Raw genomic sequence first — 20,138 nt, 5'->3', positions numbered from 1 at the left:
TATTTTGAAAATGTCCGCAATTTCAAACCGGAAATATAATTCCTCAATTAAGATGGCTTGACACTGTAATACTGGCCAGCCAGTGTGGATGATGTGAGCTGCAGCTGTAACCCTACCTGAATAAAGGAGAGATGATGATGGAGAGCAAGCTGACACGGAGATAAGGAGAGACAAGTCGAGGGAGAGGCAGACTGAATGTGTGCTGGTAACTGAAATCGCTTTGTTAGCAAATGTTTATCCCTTTTTAAAATGACCATTCACTTTAGTGTATTAGCCTGTAATGTATTAGCTTATCTAACGCAAACGTTAGCTTAGAAGCTGCTGGGAGCTAGGTCAACATTATTAGCTAATCACATTAATGTCATTGTTGTGTGTGTGTCGAGTTAGCTAGCAGCCAACGTTAATAGCAAACAAAACAACAGTTCACTGGTGTCCGTTAACGTTAGCTATGAACACACCTGTCTTGTCAACAAAGAGGGGAAATGGCAGTCACTTAAGTAAGTATAGCTAACGTTAAAGTCACAACATTAGACCTCCCTCTGGTAACCATGTAGTAGCTAGAGATGTTTATTCCATTGACCGTATCCACCTGTCGAAAAGCTTATCCACAGTCAGGCTGTTTGCTATTAGGTTGTGTATCGATCTACAGTTTAGAAACAAGCCAACTTGCTCTTGCTTGACCAGGTGAGTTCCCTTACCTCAAGGGTAGAATATGAATGAATGAGAACTTTATTTAACAGATTGCAGAATGGGTACAACACAGTACAGCTCAATACACAATTGTTAAGGGGATGCAGACCAGAGAAAGACGTTTGTCTGGTTTACATCAGGGTCCCCCATTTTCAATTCATAATGAAATTTATTACATTTATGTCATAGGGACATACATGACATACAGGTATATAGTACTGTTACATTTGTGACATACGATATGAAAATATACAGTACTGTTACCCAGGGACGTGCACAGGACTTTAGAGGGGCAGGTGCTCAAAGGCTGAAAAGGGCACAACACTTGTGTGTATATATTAAGCGAGCGCGCGTAGCACGCAAGCACGATTTTTAAGGGCCCTTTTCGGGCGGGGGGCCCCCTTTTTATGCTTTTTGGGGGGTTTTGGTGATCAAATATTGAATATTGAACTATAATAATCAGTGCAGGAGCTCACTTATCCTTGAAAGACACTTTTATCACTGACTTAAAAGGCCCATACATCTCCATAAATGTTCAGGGGGGAGGGAATAAGTGCTTACCCTACAGACCCCAAGAAGTGCTGTATATTCTGTATTGTTTAATATAAATGCATTTTTTATTCCAATCCCGATTTGTATTTGAGATTCCCAAATCCCATCGGACTTGACTTCTTTGTGTCCCTCAATGAGTGTAATACCAGCATTCAACAGCGGTTTCTATCATGATCATCATCACCACCCACGCTATGCATAAAATATATAGGTCCGCGGAGAGGCACGCTGAGGAGGCCGTGCAAACTGCAATGGAATATGGGGCATCTCTCTCTCTTTACCTAATATTTTTATTCTATCCTGACATTTTTCAGTTGGAAGGGCAGTCTATATGGCGTAACAGTAAAAAAAAAAAAAAAAAAATATTTAATTTTTTTTTCAAAAAGGGCACTTTTTTGATGAGGCTCAAAAAGGCAGGTGCTCAGGCACCCCTTGGCCTCTATGTGTGCACGTGCCTGCTGTTACCCATATATCCTAACGGAGAATATATACATATGATGGGGAGGAGACTGTACATTAGGAGGGGGTGGGTGGGCGGGAGAAAAATATACATACGGTGGGGAGAAAATATATATACATACAGTGGGGAGGAGACTGTCTATTAGGAGGGGGTGGGGGGGGGTATATACATACAGTGGGGAAGAGACTGTCCATTAGGAGGGGGGGGGGGGTTGAACATTTACGGTGGCCAGTTTCGAATTGCAGCCTCCCTCCCGTAGGTGCTCTTTAACACTTTGAATGCCCAACCCGAGTTTTCTTGGGTTTACCCCCCGCGGGTTGAATGCCCATAACGAGAATATTCGTTTTTTCTCTTTTTTTTTAAAATTTTTATTAGCGATCTGAATTCATATTTCATCAACCGAGTCTACCGTTGGTAAATCAGCCACCCCAGGCGCTCGGATGTGAAAAAAGCGCCTCCTATCGTCTCCCAGATGGTAATTCACCCTTTTGGATTGGACTCAATGAAAATCCATGGTGAAAAAAACCCCGGACTCCACATTTTACTTCTCACGCATGTAACCGGGGCCGATCAGCTTCATGTTGGACCCTCAGCACAGCGTGTATACGCTGTTTTACAGTATACGCGTGGGATCAATAAAAGGATAGATTTTTGGAATGGTCGATCAGGAATTGGAATAATCCATTTGGATACCATCTGATCTCAGGTAAGGAATCTATTTGACCAGTATTAGGATAATCAGACCTTTTTTCACGGAGATATAAGCTTTCCCCCTATATGTGATATGGCTGTTTTGACTGTGCGAGTGATTGTGCATACGTACACATATACTATCGATAATCTAGCGTTTATTTGAAAACGATTCATAAATAGGCCGAACAATGACAACGTTCTAGAATATTACAGTACATCAGCGTTTATCAGGGATTCTTTTTTCTTCTTCTTGAAAACGAGGGCTTTTCAAAATGCTATAAAACGGAAATGAACCGATAAAAAAACAATCCGCTTCGACAATGTTGACTGGAAATGGGTCATTGATAATGCGACGGGCAGAAGGGCTGGGCGATATAACGATAACTATAAATATCGCGATATATTTTAATAATCGATATCGAATATCAAAATAAAAAAAAATCGAAAAATCGTTTTTTTTTTTTTTTTTTTTTTTTTACCTGCAACAGGGCAGTTTTAAAACCAGAGACGGTGGACAGACTTGTCTTTCTTGCCTGCAACTTAAAGTAATGGCTTTGCTTGTCCAAATGCACTTCTTCAACCATTATCTAAAAAAAGAAAAAAAGAAAAAAAAATCGAACCCTAACTAACCATACTGTCATGCACTTGTCCTAATAAACTAACCTACACTGTAGCACTCAACACTTTGATGAACATTGTTACTCAGCTGATAGAGTTGTGCCCTTCCTGATGGCTTGTCCTACAGAACTTGTAAGTCGCTTTGGATAAAAAAACTCTTGTCCATTTATTTTGTTTGCTTTCTAATTTAAAATACATTTTGAAACCGTCTGTACACAGTAGGCTATGTGTGCTAGCAGAACTAGACTCCAGTCACGAGTCACAGTGCACATGTGCGGTGGTTTGTCCACCAAAAAAGCGCCAAAAGATCGAAAATAAACGAGCAGAGCCAGAACTGTTCAACTCCTCTGGAGCCACAGCCAGCAGAGAAGCCGGTTTACTTTAGCTTTTAAACCAGCTGCAGCCTGAGAACTGGAGTGTGAGGGGATGTAACACTAAAGATGGCGGCAATGACAAAGAATTGCTGCAAAATAAACATACATCTGTTGTTTAAAAAAACAATTTTTTTTTTCTTTTTTTATACTTATAACAATTCGATAATTATCGATATAGAGAAATAAAATAAAATTATCATATCGTTATCGCGATATGATTTTTTTCCATATCGCAGCCAGACACATAATTTAAAACATAGATTAGGCGATATTAACGTTAACATTGAAGCGGATGGTGGGCATTCAAGCACTAAATGTGCGCCCCCTGCTGGGCATTCAAAGTGTTAAGGCCATGTCCAGACTAAACCGATTTCGGTCGTATCAGGCAAACTTTATTTGATCGTATGTACCTTTCATCCACACGGAACTGCGTTCTGGCAGCCTGAAGACGCTACTTTCTGAGACCGGCTCTCAGCGTGCGCAATTCTGAAGACGCCCCCCTTGCGTCACCATCTTTACAAGCGATACTAGTCTTCTCCTGAACTGATAACGCAATAGCCCACCTCTCCCTTACCCTGCGTGTGCAAACTCAGCCAAACATCACAACAACAATGGCATGTACCAGTGTTTCCCACAGGATTTTGTGAGACTGTGGTGGGTGAACCTCTTGCCCTCTAGGGGGGTCCGGGGGCATGCCCCCCCGTATTTAATTTTTTTTTAAGTTTGAAAGTTAAATGCATCAATCTGGTGCACTTTGAGAGTAAAATATAGAGGCTAGATCTATTATGAACTTTGTGCTCAAAACACAAAATCGACTAGAGCATACATTTGAGCCATCAAAGAAATGAAGCAAAAGTGGTTACCTGTGTTGAACTGGTTTATTTTTTTAGAAAAAAAAATATACGCTGGATTACTATTACGACTACTACCACTGCCAATACTACTGATACATCCCTATTGGCAAACTTTATATTTAAAAAAATATTTTAAATTTTAAATTTATTAATAATTATTTTTGTGTTCATTATAAAACTGAGGCGGGACCAATTAGACTGTGGCAGCCCGTAATTAATGGGAAACACTGCATGTACAGAGTAGTTGCGTTCGTGTTACAGAAGCTATTGAGCTTGATCAGGCTTTTACAGCTAATGTACTGCGGCTGTACTACCACCGTCGACAACAGATTGACATCTCCCTTAATCCGCATGCAAACCCAGCCAACAAAAAAAGAAACATGATACATATGTCTTATATGTCCTGGCTAGAAGTGTTTATTAAACACAGGGAGTTATTATTAAACAACAATGGCATCAGAGTGGTTGCGTTCGTGTTACAGAAGCTATTGAGCTTGATCGGGAGGCTACTGTGATGCAATACACCAGGGGTCAGCAACCTTTTTGACATGGAGTGCCTGTTTGAAATATAGTTGTAACTAGTGTGCCTCAACAATATTCCATGCATCGTATTTTCTTTTTTCATAATCAGGTCTTTTTAATGAATGCAATGCAGACAAACAGCTGCATACAGTGCGACCATTTCACTCACATTTGCCCATTCATTTTTGGACACATCACACACCATCGGTGTGTGTACTGTACGTGTGCTGTCATAGCTCCACCTACAAGCCTAATGGAGAACACCAGGAGAACACCAGGATGTGAATGGAGGGTGAATGTGAGGTATATTGTGTAAATAAGTTTTGATTGATCGCAAGACTACACTGTAAAAAAGAAATTATTAGTTACCAGAACTTTAAAATATTGAGTTCAGTTACTGTGCATTAAGGTTTTCAGTTTTCAATCCATAATACGTTAACAGAAAAATAAGTACACAACCACATTATTTCAACCTAATAAAACTATGTTTATTGTCATTGTTTTAAGAACACAAGTTGACTTGGTAATACTCACATTTTGAGTAAAAAAATGGCTTTTAACATGTGCAATGTTCAATGAAATAGAAAAATAAATAATACAATTTGTTGATTAATCCCACTGGTCACAATGGTGACCGTAATAATGTTTTTGTTATAAGGCTCTGCAAATGTTACTGAATGATGTAGCAATGTATTTCCAGCTAAATTGAAATAATAAACAAATAAAGGGTCTCAATTAAATATGTGGAAGTAAAAAGAACCTGTGGGAGGATTTCAACAAGATAAATGCGACAACAGTGCAAAATAGTTCACTATAATATTTCAAAGCAAAAAAAAAAAAAAAAAATTAAATAATTTTTTTTTTTTTTTTTTTTTTTTTTTAATACTGCCCCCTGTGCCTATGCAAATGCCCCCGCGTGCCTATGCAGGCACGCGTGCCTAGGGTTGCCTACCCCTGCAATACACGATACTAGCTAGAGATTAGCGTCACATAGCTGGCCTTTTTCTGAAAACCCAAGTAGTATTGGCCAAGCACATACTGTTCCATAGCATACGCCATACGCCTTCAGTTGATCATGACAAATCCTCTCTTACCTTGATGATTAAAAAGCCATTTAGTAAATAGTATTCCCATGGCTTGTGTTGAGCTGTAGCGAGCGAGCTAGCGTTGATGCTATGCTATCAACATTAGCCAAATAGCTAACCAACTAAATACAATAGACGGTGGTATCCTGAGGTAACGTTAATACAGACGTTTGCTACAATTACAGTGGTATCCTGAGGTAACGTTAAATACAGACAAAGTTTGCTAGTTGAAAAGACTGGACACACACGGGGACAAGTTAAACATCAATTAATTTAATACAACACAGGTAGTTTGAGCTGCCTCCGACCGCACCACGGGGCTATTATATTATATACGGCTTTGAGCTCTCTCTCTCTCCTGCCGATTAAAATGAGCTCTTCCTCCTCCTCATCACTGGCTGCCTGTGAAGCTGCATTTGCGCCGCGGTTGGTGTGTCTCTCCTATCCGTTGGAAACTAGCGTCGGCTCAAAAGCACAGAACCGGACACAAGTTATCGAAAACAACGACAACACTTACGGTCGGGTTTTCAAAATAAAAGAACAACGTCTAAAACAGGAAAGACATTTATTTTGTAAATTTGTGGCACGCACTTATTATCTTGAGACGTTTTCGTTTTTACGGAAACCTTTTTTTTATTTTAATTCTTTAATGAAAACGAAAAAGATCAAAATCGTTTTAGTCTGGACAAGGTCTAAGAGCGGTTTTGAATGTGGGTAGGGATTCACATCTTTTTACGGCTGTGGGTAGGGCATTCCACATGTAGCACAATGCTGGCGGATACAGTGTCTTGGATCAGGTTACTGATGGGCGTTGTGGACCGTTACTGATAGGGGATGTTGGCCAGTGCTGCTGGACACTTTTTCCAGTCCCAAGTTTAACACCAGAAAGGTTATATGCAGCTTGTGAAACATTGCACTTCTCAAGTCTGGCAGCCACAACATCCTATGTATTAATGTGCCTGAGGTAGGCTATTAGTATTACCCTATGGCAGAATTTAAACTCGCTGGTCGATGGGAGTGGCCTTTATAGTATTGCCTTCAATGTATGGGGGGGGGGGTGTATCAAGCAATATTAACACATTGGACGCCAGATCCGAGATAAGTCGGGTTAACTCGCCATTGCTTGAGCGCCAAACCTGAGAAAAGTCAGGTTTTGGTCGTTATTTCTTTTATTCGCTATTTCCATTCATAATCCATCGAGGGAGCCTGATGTTATCATTGGGAATGGGTCTGAGATCGCAAACGTCCAATACCGCCGCCTAACGGTGAATGGCGATCAGATAATTGGAATATTGTGTTTGCAGTACATCCTAGGCAAGGTAAGGGCTTTATGGTATCAATCTTGCGTTGATCCGAGCATGCATACGTTGTGATCCGAAAGTGTTATTGTAACGTTACTCCACAACTAGGGATGTCCGATATTATCGGCCGACCGATATTATCGGCCGATATCGGCAGTAAAATGTGATATCGGAAAATATCGGTATCGGTTTAAAAAAATTAAAAACAATAACAATATTTGTTATATATATATCCAGTGAAATTATTAGTTACCTGAAATTATTCCGTTTTTTGGACGGGGAAACCCTGCATATATCGGTATCGGTTGATATCGGTATCGGAAATTAAGAGTTGGACAATATCGGAATATCGGTATCGGTAAAAAAGCCAATATCGAGCATCCCTATCCACAACGTATGCCGTTGGTGACGATCCAAGCATAGAAACCCCAACACCCTTTCATGCATGCATGGTGAAACATAATACCGATAATTTAGCGTTGATTTCAGATTGATTGTTTATCCAGGCGAGGAATGGCACGGTTTCTAGTGAAATGCACTAAACGCTGCTTAGCGGCGTTTCCTGGGATTACACAGAATTACTCTAAAACTATACTCATATTCACCATGGTATAAAACGGGAATGTATGGATGAGAAAATTATTTATTTTTCACAAATTGAACGATAGATACTCGATGTCAAATGGGCAATCGTTTTATATCCATAGCTATGATATTTAATATAGTTTTAGCCCTGCAAACACCGGCATGTATCCCCATTGATTAACGGAGCACTATGCAGTTTGGGGTGAGAGACATTTGTTTACACTTGCAGAGCCTGTAATCAGTGTTGCGTTGCTGATTGGTTGACTGGTTGCACGCATGCTAATGACGCCACGTGCACACGTGCTCCCGGGCGCGCGCGCATAAATTTTCCCTCGCATAAGCACAGACTAAAGACAGTGCCTTATTCAAGTCAAGTCAAGTCAAGAGTTTTAATTGTCACGGCATACAAGTATACAATGAAATGCGGGTGGTCTTGCCCGCAACGATGTGCAATACAGTGTTACAACATATAATAGAATCCAATAAAAAAACAACATTGTGCAATAAACTTATTGCCTCTACGAATGGAATGTAACACATTTCATTCACAAGTTTTGTGTGAATGTATCTGAGAACGTATTTGAACACACCTGACGACCGGCGCTATTGATATGCAAAGTAGCCAGGTGGGTACTTAGCGAGTTGGCGCATCAGTCGAGTGCAGCGCATTCCTGTGTGCACATCCGTGCATGTGCGCGCCGCTCACGCGCTTCTGCTCACAAAAACATGGTTGCACATCGTGCAACCCTGTCCCATGAGCAACGCATCCCTGCCTGTAATTACTTAAAAAAAACATAAGCAGGCACTGTAAACCAAACGTAAGCCTAGAAGATACTTTGAATAAATATGTTTGCATGTGGTTGCTTGCATAAACAACAACAACAACAACAACAACAACAGTGAAACAGTAACATTTCAGGAAGCTTTCTACTGCAGCTTCATACAGTGTTTCAGGGACCCAGTTTCCCTCAGAGGACAGCTTGTTTATTCAGTTATGGAAATATACCATAGATCTGTTTTCTAGGAGGCGGCTAGGTGGCGCAGTGGGCAAGGCGCTCGCCACCAACGCAGGAGATGCTGGGTTCGAGCCCAGCTCTCGGCGTTGCTACCAGCTTGGCTGGTCGTTCATACTATTACAATTGGCAGTATTAGGGGGTGGGAAGCTGGTGGGTGGGGATCGGACGTTGTGGACAGCGACTCCTACAGGTCGGTTGATGCGCCTGCGCAGTAGAATCAGGAAGCGACGGGGGCGGCGTGTCCCTCCCACGCAGACCCTCGCCGCTGAGAGATCGCGCTGTGCAGGTGAAAAGATGCGACGGCTGCCTCCTCGAGTACCGGAGGGGACACGTGATTCAAGGCTTCGTCCACATTGCAGCCGGCTTGTGGGAGGCATGGCCTAACAACGTTCGAGACAGGGGAGGGTAGAATTGGACAATACGAAATTGGGGAAAGGAGAAAAATAGAAAATGGGGAGAAAAAGTAGATACAAAAAAAAATATCTGTTTTCTAGGGCTGACCTTCGAATTCTTTTTTGGACTTTGCTTTCATGAAATATTGTAAGCCGTCATTTGAGGCTTTATAAAAGCAGCACAATGAACACAAATCTGTCAGTGCAGAGTCCGACCTCATCTTAATCATTATCAAGCATAATTGATAATAAGAAGTTTGCAATAGGGGTCTTCATAGATCTGAAGAAGGCGTTTGACACTATAAATCATGATATTCTGCTACTAAAATTGGAAAGGTATGGGATCAGAGGAGTAGGGCTCAAATGGTTAAAGAGTTACTTAGAACAAAGACAACAGTTTGTGTAGTGGGGGGAGTACAGGTCCAATCAGTCAAACATAATCTGTGGTGTGCCGCAAGGGTAAATTCTGGGCCCGAAACTATTCATACTGTATATAAATGATATAGGTAATGCGTCTAAAAAATTGAAAAATTTAAATTTAGCTGACGATACAAATGTTTTCTGTGAGGGAGAGAACCCCCAAATGCTTTTTAAAGAATGTCGCAGCTGAGCTATCCAAGCTGAAAGTGTGGTTTGATGTAAATAAATTATCATTAAATATAAAAAATTAATAAAAATCATTATTTGGTAAACGTAATATACAAGTAAATACACCGGTTGAACTAATGATTGATAGTATTAAACTGGAGAGGGTATTTGAGAATACATTTCTGGGTGTGATAATAGACCACAAACTCAACTGGAAACCTCATATCAAATATGTCGGGACTAAATTGGCACGGAGTGTTGGTGTTTTATGCAAGATAAGACACATTCTAAACCAAAAAACACTGTATACACTGTACTGTACTGTACACTCTTCCTACCATATATGAGCTACTGTGCGGAGGTGTGGGGTAATACCTACAAAAGCACTCTACAGCCAATATGCACCATGCAAAAAAAAGCAATAAGAATAATCAACAATGTAGGATATTATGAACACACCAATAACTTATTTATAAAGCTACAAGCATTGAAATGTATGGACCTAGTGGAATTCAAAACTGCCCTCATTGTATACAAAGCCAGATACAAACTAATCCCAGGCAACATTAAAAAATGGTTAAAAACTGCCCTCATTGTATACAAAGCCAGATACAAACTAATCCCAGGCAACATTCAAAAAATGGTTCAGAGACAGGGAAGGAGAATATAACTTAAGAGGGAGAGGGAATCTTAAACAACCAATGGTACACACTACGCTGAAAAGCATGTGCATATCGGGTTGTGGAATAAATTACCTGAATACATCAAACTGAGTAAACATGTGGCACAATTTAAAAAGCATCTAAAAAAATACACATTGGAGAAATACAGAAATGAGTAATGAGGATAAACAAGTTATGTTATATTGTGTTATGTAGTGCTATACTATATTCACTGCTGTCAAGTGAATCAAGTTTTCTTTTCTTTTTTTAACATTTAATTTTTTTTTAAATATAAGTAAAAGTATATTCTATATTGTAATATACTAAATTATGTTATATCTAGTAAAATTAATGGAAGAACAAACATAAATGTAAGGGGGTAGGGATCAATACGCTTAGCTTCCCTCTACTCCTTTTTTGGACATGTCTGCTAACCAAACACATTTTTGTTTATAATTCCTTTTTATTTTTATTTTTTTTAATGTTTTTTAATTTGTTGTTATGATTGTTTGGTTTGACGGAACAAGATACAGTGATTTGTTTGGAGAAATATGGAGAAGTACATGTTCAAAAATAAACTTTTCATTCATCTTAAATAACAAACAACATTGCTTGTTGTAATTAACAAAGAGAGGCAGAGTTGATTTTACACCAAAAAAAATATTTTTTATATATATTATAATATATACAATTTTTAATATATTCAAATTTTATTTTCATATTCGAATCCCATGCCCATCGAACGAAGCTTTGAAGTATTTAAGACAGCCCTACTGTTTTCACTTCTCTGCTTCTTCCCAAACTACAGTGTACCTTTAAGCCTAATTAAAATCCAGTTTGGTTTAACCGAGGCCTAAATAAGTTATAGAGATTCTTTCTGCTTATGTTCATCTCCTATGAAACACAAAGTTGTTTTGGCAGAGTCATTGTTCTAGTAACTAGGTTTTTGTATGGGATACAACCAGGAAAGAAGCTGTTTTAATGTGTCAAGGTATTTGGTTGTACGGAACATCTGACCTTATTTGTTATAGACCGTATCAATGTCCTTTCTGTGACGAGTCATGCAGAGTCGGTGCATGTATTTGTGTTTACTGTCCACAAAGTCATAGAGATGTCAAATGAGGCGTCGCAGAACAGAATTTAAAGTGTTAGGACATTTCTTTTTGGTTCGTCTTTGACAAAGTAGCCTCCTGCGATTTTAATATTGAAGAGGCACTTTAATACAATGCTGATTTATTTTGTACATAATCACACACACACATCTAAAAACTCTAAACCATTTTCTCACATTAATTTAGTTTTGACAGTTATTGAGAGTAAATTAGTTTGAATATGGCCACCAGTGATGTCATTGGTGACGAGAGGGAATAACCGGAACTGGTAGTGGACTTCGTCACATGGTGTGATAAAAACCACCTCCAGCTAAATGTGGCGAAGACCAGGGAACTGGTGGTGGAGCTGGGGAGTAGGAGGAGTGCACCTGTGACCCCCGTTTCCACCAGGGGAGTCGATGTGGACATAGTTGAGGAGTACAAATAGGGCTGGGCGATATGAAAAAAAATCATATCGCGATAACGATATGATAATGTTATCATATTTCTCGATATCGATAATTATCGAAATTGTTATAAGTATATAAATCTTTTTTTTTTTTTTTTTTTTTTTTTAAACAACAGATGTATGTTTATTCTGCAGAAATTCTTTGTCATTGCCGCCATCTTTAGTGTTACATCCCCTCACACTCCAGTTCTCAGGCTGGCTGCAGCTGGTAAACCGGCTTCTCTGCTGGCTGTGGCTCCAGGGGAGTTGAACAGTTCTGGCTCTGCTAGTTTATTTTCAATCTTTTGGCGCTTTTTTGGTGGACAAACCACCGCACATGTGCACCGTGACTCGTGACTGGAGTCTAGTTCTGCTAGCACACATAGCCTACTGTGTACAGACTGTTTCAAACTGTATTTTAAATTAGAAAGCAAACAAAATAAATGGACAAGAGAAAAATAAATCTCAATTTGGTCAGTATTGTCATTTGGACAAGCAAAGCCATTACTTTAAGTTGCAGGCAAGAAAGACAAGTCTGTCCACTGTCTCTGTTTTAAAACTGCCCTGTTGCAGGTCACACAAAAAAAAAAAAAAATCGATAATAATCGATATCGATTATTAAAATATATCGCGATATTTATCGTTATTGTTATATCGCCCAGCCCACTGTACAAATACCTCAGTGTGCACATCGACAACAAACTGAACGGGTCAAAACATGCAGAGGCACTGTACAAGAAGGGCCAGAGCCGACTCTACTTCCTCAGAAGGCTGAGATCATTCAATGTCTGTACAAGGATGATGAGGATGTTCTATGAATCGGTGGTGGCGGGCGCTTTCTTGTATGCTGTGACCTGCTGGGGCAGTGGACTGAGAGCAGGGGACACAAACAGGCTGGATAAGCTGGTCAGGAAGGCCAGTAGCGTGGTTGGGGTGGAGCTGGACTCCCTAGCGAGGGTGGCGGAGAGGAGGAGCCTTGCTAAGCTCCAGGCCATCAGGGAAAACCCCTCCCACCCACTATACACAGACTTGGCTGACAGGAGGAGCATGTTCAGTGCTAGGCTCACACTACCTAAATGCACCACTGAACGGCACAGGAAGTCCTTCATTCCAACAGCCATCAGACTATAGAATAGAATAGAAATACTTTTATTATCCCGTGGGAAATTTGACACTGTAAATCGATCAACATTTAAACATTTAGACAGAACAGGTCACGAATAAGAATAATAAAACAAATCAAATCAAGTTGCCTAAGATAAGAGTAGAATAAAAATGGAATAAAATATACAGTAAAAATATACTGAGGTCTACAGTAGGTGTAATATTGCACAGTTATCCCTGATGGCCTGCAGCTTAGCAAGGCTCCTCCTCTCCGCCACCCTCGTTAGGGAGTCCAGCTCCACCCCAACCACGCTACTGGCCTTCCTGACCAGCTTATCCAGCCTGTTTGTGTCCCCTGCTCTCAATGCATCACTGTGCCTCACTGCATCACTGAGCAGTGAGCACAGAGTGACAGTTACCATCTTCCTGGACTCTTACTTTTGAAACAGCACTGTGTAATACTACACCTACTGTAGACCTAATATTTTTACTGTATTTATTTACTGTATATCTTATTCCATTTTTATTCTATTTTATTCTACTATTATCTTAGGCAATTTGTTTTGTTGTTCTTATTCATGACCTGTTCTGTCTAAATGTTTAATGTTGAGCGATTTGCAGTGTCAAATTTCCCTCGGGATAATAAAAGTATTTCTATTCTATTCTATTGGGGATGTTGAATCCTTGTGTTAATTACAGCACCATGAAATTATGTAGGTGAAACAATAGCAATACCTTGTCTTATAGGGACTGCTACCTTATCATTTCATTGAACACAAGGAAGTAGGGATGCCCCGATCACGTTTTTTGCCACCGATACCGATCGTCTTGAGCCATATCGGCCGATATCGATCGTTTTTGATAATCTTTTTTTATTTTTTATTTTATATAAAATTTTTATTTTTTAAATATATATATTATATAATTATACTTGTAGTTGTATTGTCTGCGAGACATCGCCACCACGCAACAAGTCTAAATGCTCGCTAACTGCAACCGGCTCCACTGTCTGTGTGTATACTCTGCTTTGGTCAAATCACATTCAGTGTGGGGCCTGAGAGTGCTGGGGCTGACGTTCTGCAGATGGATACTATTGAGTCAGAGCGATAGTTCAACAGGAGGGTCTGAAACGTGTTATGAAGCATGATAGCTAATTAGCCAATGTTCAGCTGCAAAAACGAATAATGTCAATTATGTTATAAGACATTGATATCAGGAGCTATCTGTAGCTACTGCTAGCCGGCTAGATGACGTTAGACAATGCATCATGTATTAAAATAAAGTGAACTATTTAGCTCACTAACGTGAGCTACCTAGCTAACGGAGGTTTCATGCTGGTGCATCCCTATCATTCTTAAACTGAAATGCGCATTTGTTGATATCAGGAGCTATCCGTGGCTAGCCAGTTAGACAACACCTCATCATGTATTAAATTAAAGTGAATAGTTGACTGTGTAGTTTTGTTTAAACAGTAGCTCGGTAGCTAACGTTAGCTCACGGGCGATAGCTAGTTAGCCAACGCTAGCCAGCGCTTGCGAAAACGAATGCCAAACTCTCACGTTGATAGCAGGAGCCATCAGTAGCTAGATAACATTAGACAACGCCTCGTGTATTAAACAAAAGTGAATAGATGACTGGGCCATTTTGTTTAATGCTTCAGTTATGTTGAAAGAGGAGCTCTGCGGTGCTCGAAGGGTTTGTTTGTTGACATGAGATGGGTCTGGGAGGAGGAGGAGCAAGACGCGCAGCAGAAGAGTGTGGCTGTGAGCGAGTGAGAACTCCGCAGAGAATTGGATCATGTTTTCCGTGTCATCGATCGGTTTTGACGATCGGCGAAAATAAAGCATTATCACCGATCACCGATCGCATATTTATACTGATTATCGGCCGATAACGATCGGTGGCCGATCGATCGGGGCATCCCTACAAGGAAGTGATCATTTGGCTGTCTTTGCTGTGTTTGAAATGAAGAATAAGTAAGAACAAATAGGCATTCACACAATTTGGTTATGAATAAATCACCAGAAGCAATACTGGCTCTTAGGTCGCTTTCACATATAGTTTTGGTGGACTCGGTGCGGTTCTGGGGGTGAAGTTGCAACATTGTTGCATTCTTCATTTGGTTCGCCTGCGTTCACATAGAAATCTGTGAGGCGGACCGAGACCTTCTGAACAATGTCATTGTCACGCGGTCGAAAAGGGCGCTTGTCTATTGGACAGTGGAAATGTGTGTGTGGCTGCGAGCCTGTGTGTGTGTGTGCGCGCGCGTGTGTGTGTCTGTGTGTGGACTGTCTGCGAGCCCTCCAGATCAGCGGAGGGCGGAGGCGAGTTTTGTATAATAATAATAATAATAAGCAGCGTTTTTTCTTCCTTCTTCCCAAGATGCACAGTTAGATATATAGATAGATAGAGAGATTAGATGCAGTGTGCTTGTTTTGCAGTGAGTGCTGCGAGCAGTGGTAATAATAATCACTTCCTATATTTGGTTCGCATTTGGTTCGATGAAGCCGAACCGAGACCGACGTTTTCAGGCGGACCAGAGTTCGCCTGTTTGGTCCGCGAACCGAGTTCGACACGCATTCACACAAACCCGAAAAACCGGACCATCGAATTCTGGTCCGAAAGTCCGGACCAAACAGCCCCTGTGTGAAAGCAACCTTAAACTCATTCAGCCAGCTATTATCCTCATCCTGTAGTCAATGGGCCACAGAGCATGTGAGCGGCGTGGAGCAGCGCGGAGCGGCCGAGAAATCCGCTCTTCGCTCTAGACGGCTGAGTTCCGCTCTCATTCGCTCATGTTGGCCCCCCCCCAAGCCGCTCAGCTTCATTTGCGCATCAAGTGCTCCCCGCTCCACAGCCCGCTCAGCAGATTCTTTTTTTGGAGCATGATGTAAATTAGCTTGATTTGACCAACTACAACAGTCTGCACCCCCTGGGCCCCTTAACAATTGAGCCGTATTGAGCCGTATTGTACCCATTCTGCAATGTTAAATAAGGTTTATTCATTCAACTAGCTGTACTATGCTAAGGTAGCTAGCCTAGCCGCAATGCTATGGCAGATCCCATTCACGTTAGCATGTAAGCTAACAACAACAGCGCTCTTTTTGTGAGACTAAACTCCGCTCTTGGTGGTACATTGTGTTGATGACTCTGCACCCCCTGGGCCCCTTAACACATTCCCTGCCACGCTTCTATCCATCAATGTAGGCTCACTGCCACCACTCTAAGCTTATGGAGATGTTCACCTTCTTTGCAGGGCTATAACTTTTTAAATTGTATTGCTAAATTGACATTACTATGGCCCATTCAACATCGATTATCTATCGTTCAGGATGTAGGAACGTTATACTTTTTCATTCATAGATTCTTCCAAAAATACCTTCTAGAATATAAGTATGTTTTTATCGTTTTCTGCAGTAATTCATAGAATGTGAGTTATAGGCATAAACGCATATATAGATTATCAACTGCCGTTTATTGCAGATACACGCTAACGCTATATTAAAAAATTCAACTGTACATGATCGTATACGTTATGATTCATCATGCGCGGATGAAAGGGGGGGGGGGGTCGTTTATAATTCTGTGATCGTCAGTAAATGCTTTATGTAGTATGGGTGATATATTGATCTGATCGGTTTGCAGTGAAAAGAATAAACAATCAAGCTGAAAGTAACGTTACTGTCCTCTTACCGTTCGCCGATGAGACTGGAGGAAAAAGATCCCACTTATTTGACGTCGATCTACTAGATCCATTTCCGGTTTGTATGGCGCAATAAACACCCAAATCATATCGATTATTGAGTTATGGCAGCGATCCATATGCACGCCAGTGTTTGTCTGTAGTCCCGCAACAATATGTGACTGCCGGACGGATTTCCCAGATGCACCGATGGCCACTTCCGGTTGTAACTCGCCCGATCATCCACCAGGCGGCGGTATTGAGGCATTGCACTATTGTGCAGGGTATCACCAGAGGCTGGGTGGTGGAATTATGAATGTCATGGCAAACAAATTAAATATGATCTCAATATCGCTGTACAGCGTGGTTTGGCAGAACTCGCATGGCCAGCAAACACGCTGTACAACGGGATTGGCGGTGGATGTGTTAACAATTGTTTGTATTGAGCTGTATTGTATTGTACCCATTCTGCAATGTTAAATAACGTTTATCCATTCAACTAGCTGTACTATGCTAAGGTAGCTAGCCTAGCCGCAATGCTATGGCCGATCCCATTCACGTTAGCATGTAATCTAACAACAACAGCGCTTTTTGAGAGACTAAACTCTCCGCTCTTGGTGGTACATTGTGTTGATGTTGGTTTCGTTTCATCAATAAATGAGGCAGAACACAGTGAATGCATCCTTTTTTTTTATTGCACTTTGTTTGTTTCTCACTGAAAATAAATGTTGCGTTCACCCGAGGTCCCGAGGTGATTTAAAGATGGCGGATTCTACTTTGACTTAGCAGGATGTGTAGTGACGGTTCACCCTTCTGATTGGTTAAAAATTACATTCATGTTTGTACATCGCCACCTATTGCTTTGGCATTGTTTGTACTACATGTATATTACATCAGTTTAAACCACTGTGTGATCGTGTGCACTGAGCGGCTGGGAGCGGCTCGGAGCGCAGGAGAGCTCTCGCTCCGGAGTCGCTCTGACCCATTTTAAAACCCACTCCACGCTCACTTCAAAATCCACCGCTCTGCTCACATGCTCTGATGGGCCACGCTAAAAGATAGGCATTTTCACTGTGCGTCACGATGTTTGCAGAGCTATATCTATATTCTATATTATAGCTATGGAGACAATACTATGGCTCATTTGACAGTCACTATCTCTCGTCCAACATGTAATTAAATTTTTTTTTATTCATGTATACGTTTGTGTGTTATCCCGTGGTGAATATTGTATAGTTTCAGAGTGATCCGGGCTAATTCCTGGAAGCTGAGTTATGGAGCGCTATGTGAATTTTGCTAAAGACGTTCGCGTTGCTCGTCTGGACACGTTACTATTTCCAAATCAAAGGTATATAATGGTATTATGTTTCATTTTTTGATGCTCTGATCGTCAGCAACGACATACGTTTTGAATACTACATATTCTCGTTGCGATCGATGTGAAATCATTGTTGGATCAAAGTAGGATTGATGTCATATAGTCCTTACCTTTACTAGGAGGTATCCCAAAAAGAATATTCCAATTACTCTGATTGCGATTTCCAGCGATGTCCATTGGGTCCCTGACATGAAATGGCACAAAATATGCATGAAGTGTGCTGAACGCGTTACAAGGTGCTCGGATAGGGATGTCCCGATCCGATCACGTGATCGGGATCCGGGGCCGATCACGTGATTTTCAGAAGATCGGGATCGCTTTTTAATTTTTTAAATTATTTTTTTAATTCAACAAACATGACCATGTTCACGTCTTAAACTCATACTGAGGCCTTAGTTTTGGTTTTAAATTGCATATCATCATTCATTTATTTATTGTCACACAGAGCAGAAGAATTTTGCCAAAACAAACTCATTTCCTTTGATTTAATTATACATCCGCATTTCATTGTATACTTGTATGCCGTGACAAATAAAACTCTTGACTTGAAAAATACATCAAATGATTTATGTCAAGGATGAGGGACATCCACTAGTTGCAGAATTTGCAGTCACCTGATTTTTACAGACGATGGCGCCATTGCTCTCATGAAGCAGCAGGTTGGAGGCCGAGTTTTTAGATTACTCCGGTTGCAATGCCTCGCTTGAATGAAGTTAACTTTTCATCTGGATAACGTCAACATTCAGGGTGAATGTAATTTGAGAAATTGGGATGGGAGAATTTTTTTTCTTTTTTTTTGGATTGGGAAAGATCAGAATCGGTAGATACTCAAAATAACATGATCGGGATCGGATCGGGAGCAAAGAAATGTGATCGGGACATCCCTATGCTCGGATGAAGCGTTTCACTTGCCTCAGTCCAAATTCTCTGCCCGGACCATATATAATGTAACACACAGTGTGAAATAAGGTTTCAAAGAGTAGGCGATACTGCCACCTAGCAGGATTCGGCCGGCATTGCGCTCTCGGCGTCTCAATGAGTTCCAATGATAACACAGAGGTCCGTGAGAGTGTATAAGGATAAGGATTAGGCCTGCCACGATAACACATTTTGCTGGGCGATTAATTGCCCCCGAAAATATCGCGATAAGCGATATTATTGCGACCGGTTAGAGAATTTTTTTTGAGAAATTTATTTCCCAAAACTTTTATTTTGAAGCCCACCGCTCCGTCTTTTCCGGTGTTTTAGACTTTTATTTTGAAGCCCACCAACCGGACCGGAAGTATTGTTGTGATTATCCTAAGCAGAAACTATGAGCCGACAACTTGTCTCGTCCGGTTCTGTTTTTGAGCTAATGATAAAACAAATTGTTGGTGAACAACTAACTTTAGGTTAGTTTTAACGTTAGCTACTAACGTTGGATGCAGCTACTACAGGCAATCAACGATGAGGAGGAAGCGTCAAAGCAGTATATAATAGAATAGCTGTGGTGCGTAAGCACTGCAGCACGACTCGAAACTACCGGAGTGTTATAATAAATTAATTCATGTTTAACTTGTCCCCGTGTCCAGTCCTTTGACTAGCCCCATCCGTTCATTGTAAACAATGATGCATGTAATTCTATTAACGTTGTACTTGTAGCTATGCTATACGTTTTATTTAGTTTGTTAGCTATTTAGCTAATGTTGTTAGCATGGAATGAGAATCAAAGCTCTATCTTTCATCTTTATTTAGCAGTCCAGTTTCTCCGGGCAGTAGCGAGTAACTACTTGGGTCTAAAAATAGTTAACGTTACACTACAAATAATGCTACTTGGTTAAAAGGAGCAACACTATTGAGAAATGTCTATGTGGCGCTGCCCCACGGAGCTCCCGTGCTGTACTCTAGTAACGTCAGCGGCCCGCCTCCCAACACGGACAGTGACTGACATGGGGCACTGGTTCCGCCTCATTAAAACAAACGCGCAAATAGCAATTAATCGCGCCCGTCAAAATCATTGCATTCATTTTAATTATCGCAGCAATTAATCGATTTATTGCTTAT

General features: G+C 40.9%; 1 protein-coding gene across 5 annotated transcripts in view; it reads left to right on the top strand.

Moving 5' to 3' along the window:
• Positions 1–20,138, top strand: part of LOC311234394 (uncharacterized protein) — a 185,098-nt gene that overhangs the window by 89,211 nt on the left and 75,749 nt on the right. For 4 of the 5 annotated variants that reach the window (XM_084321565.1, XM_084321563.1, XM_084321567.1 and 1 more), the window contains exon 1: positions 75–205. The exons of the other annotated variant lie outside the window; for it this stretch is intronic. The gene's annotated coding sequence lies outside the window, so the exon portion shown is untranslated. Of the gene's footprint in view, positions 1–74; positions 206–20,138 lie in introns of those variants that run through there. 5 annotated transcript variants of the gene reach the window in all.

The sequence above is a fragment of the Notolepis coatsorum genome, assembly GCF_963971535.1.
Source record: "Notolepis coatsorum genome assembly, chromosome: 9".
Lineage (NCBI taxonomy): Eukaryota > Metazoa > Chordata > Actinopteri > Aulopiformes > Paralepididae > Notolepis > Notolepis coatsorum.
The sequence above is the reverse complement of the archived record's forward strand: the minus strand, read 5'-3'. Positions and strand labels throughout refer to the sequence as shown.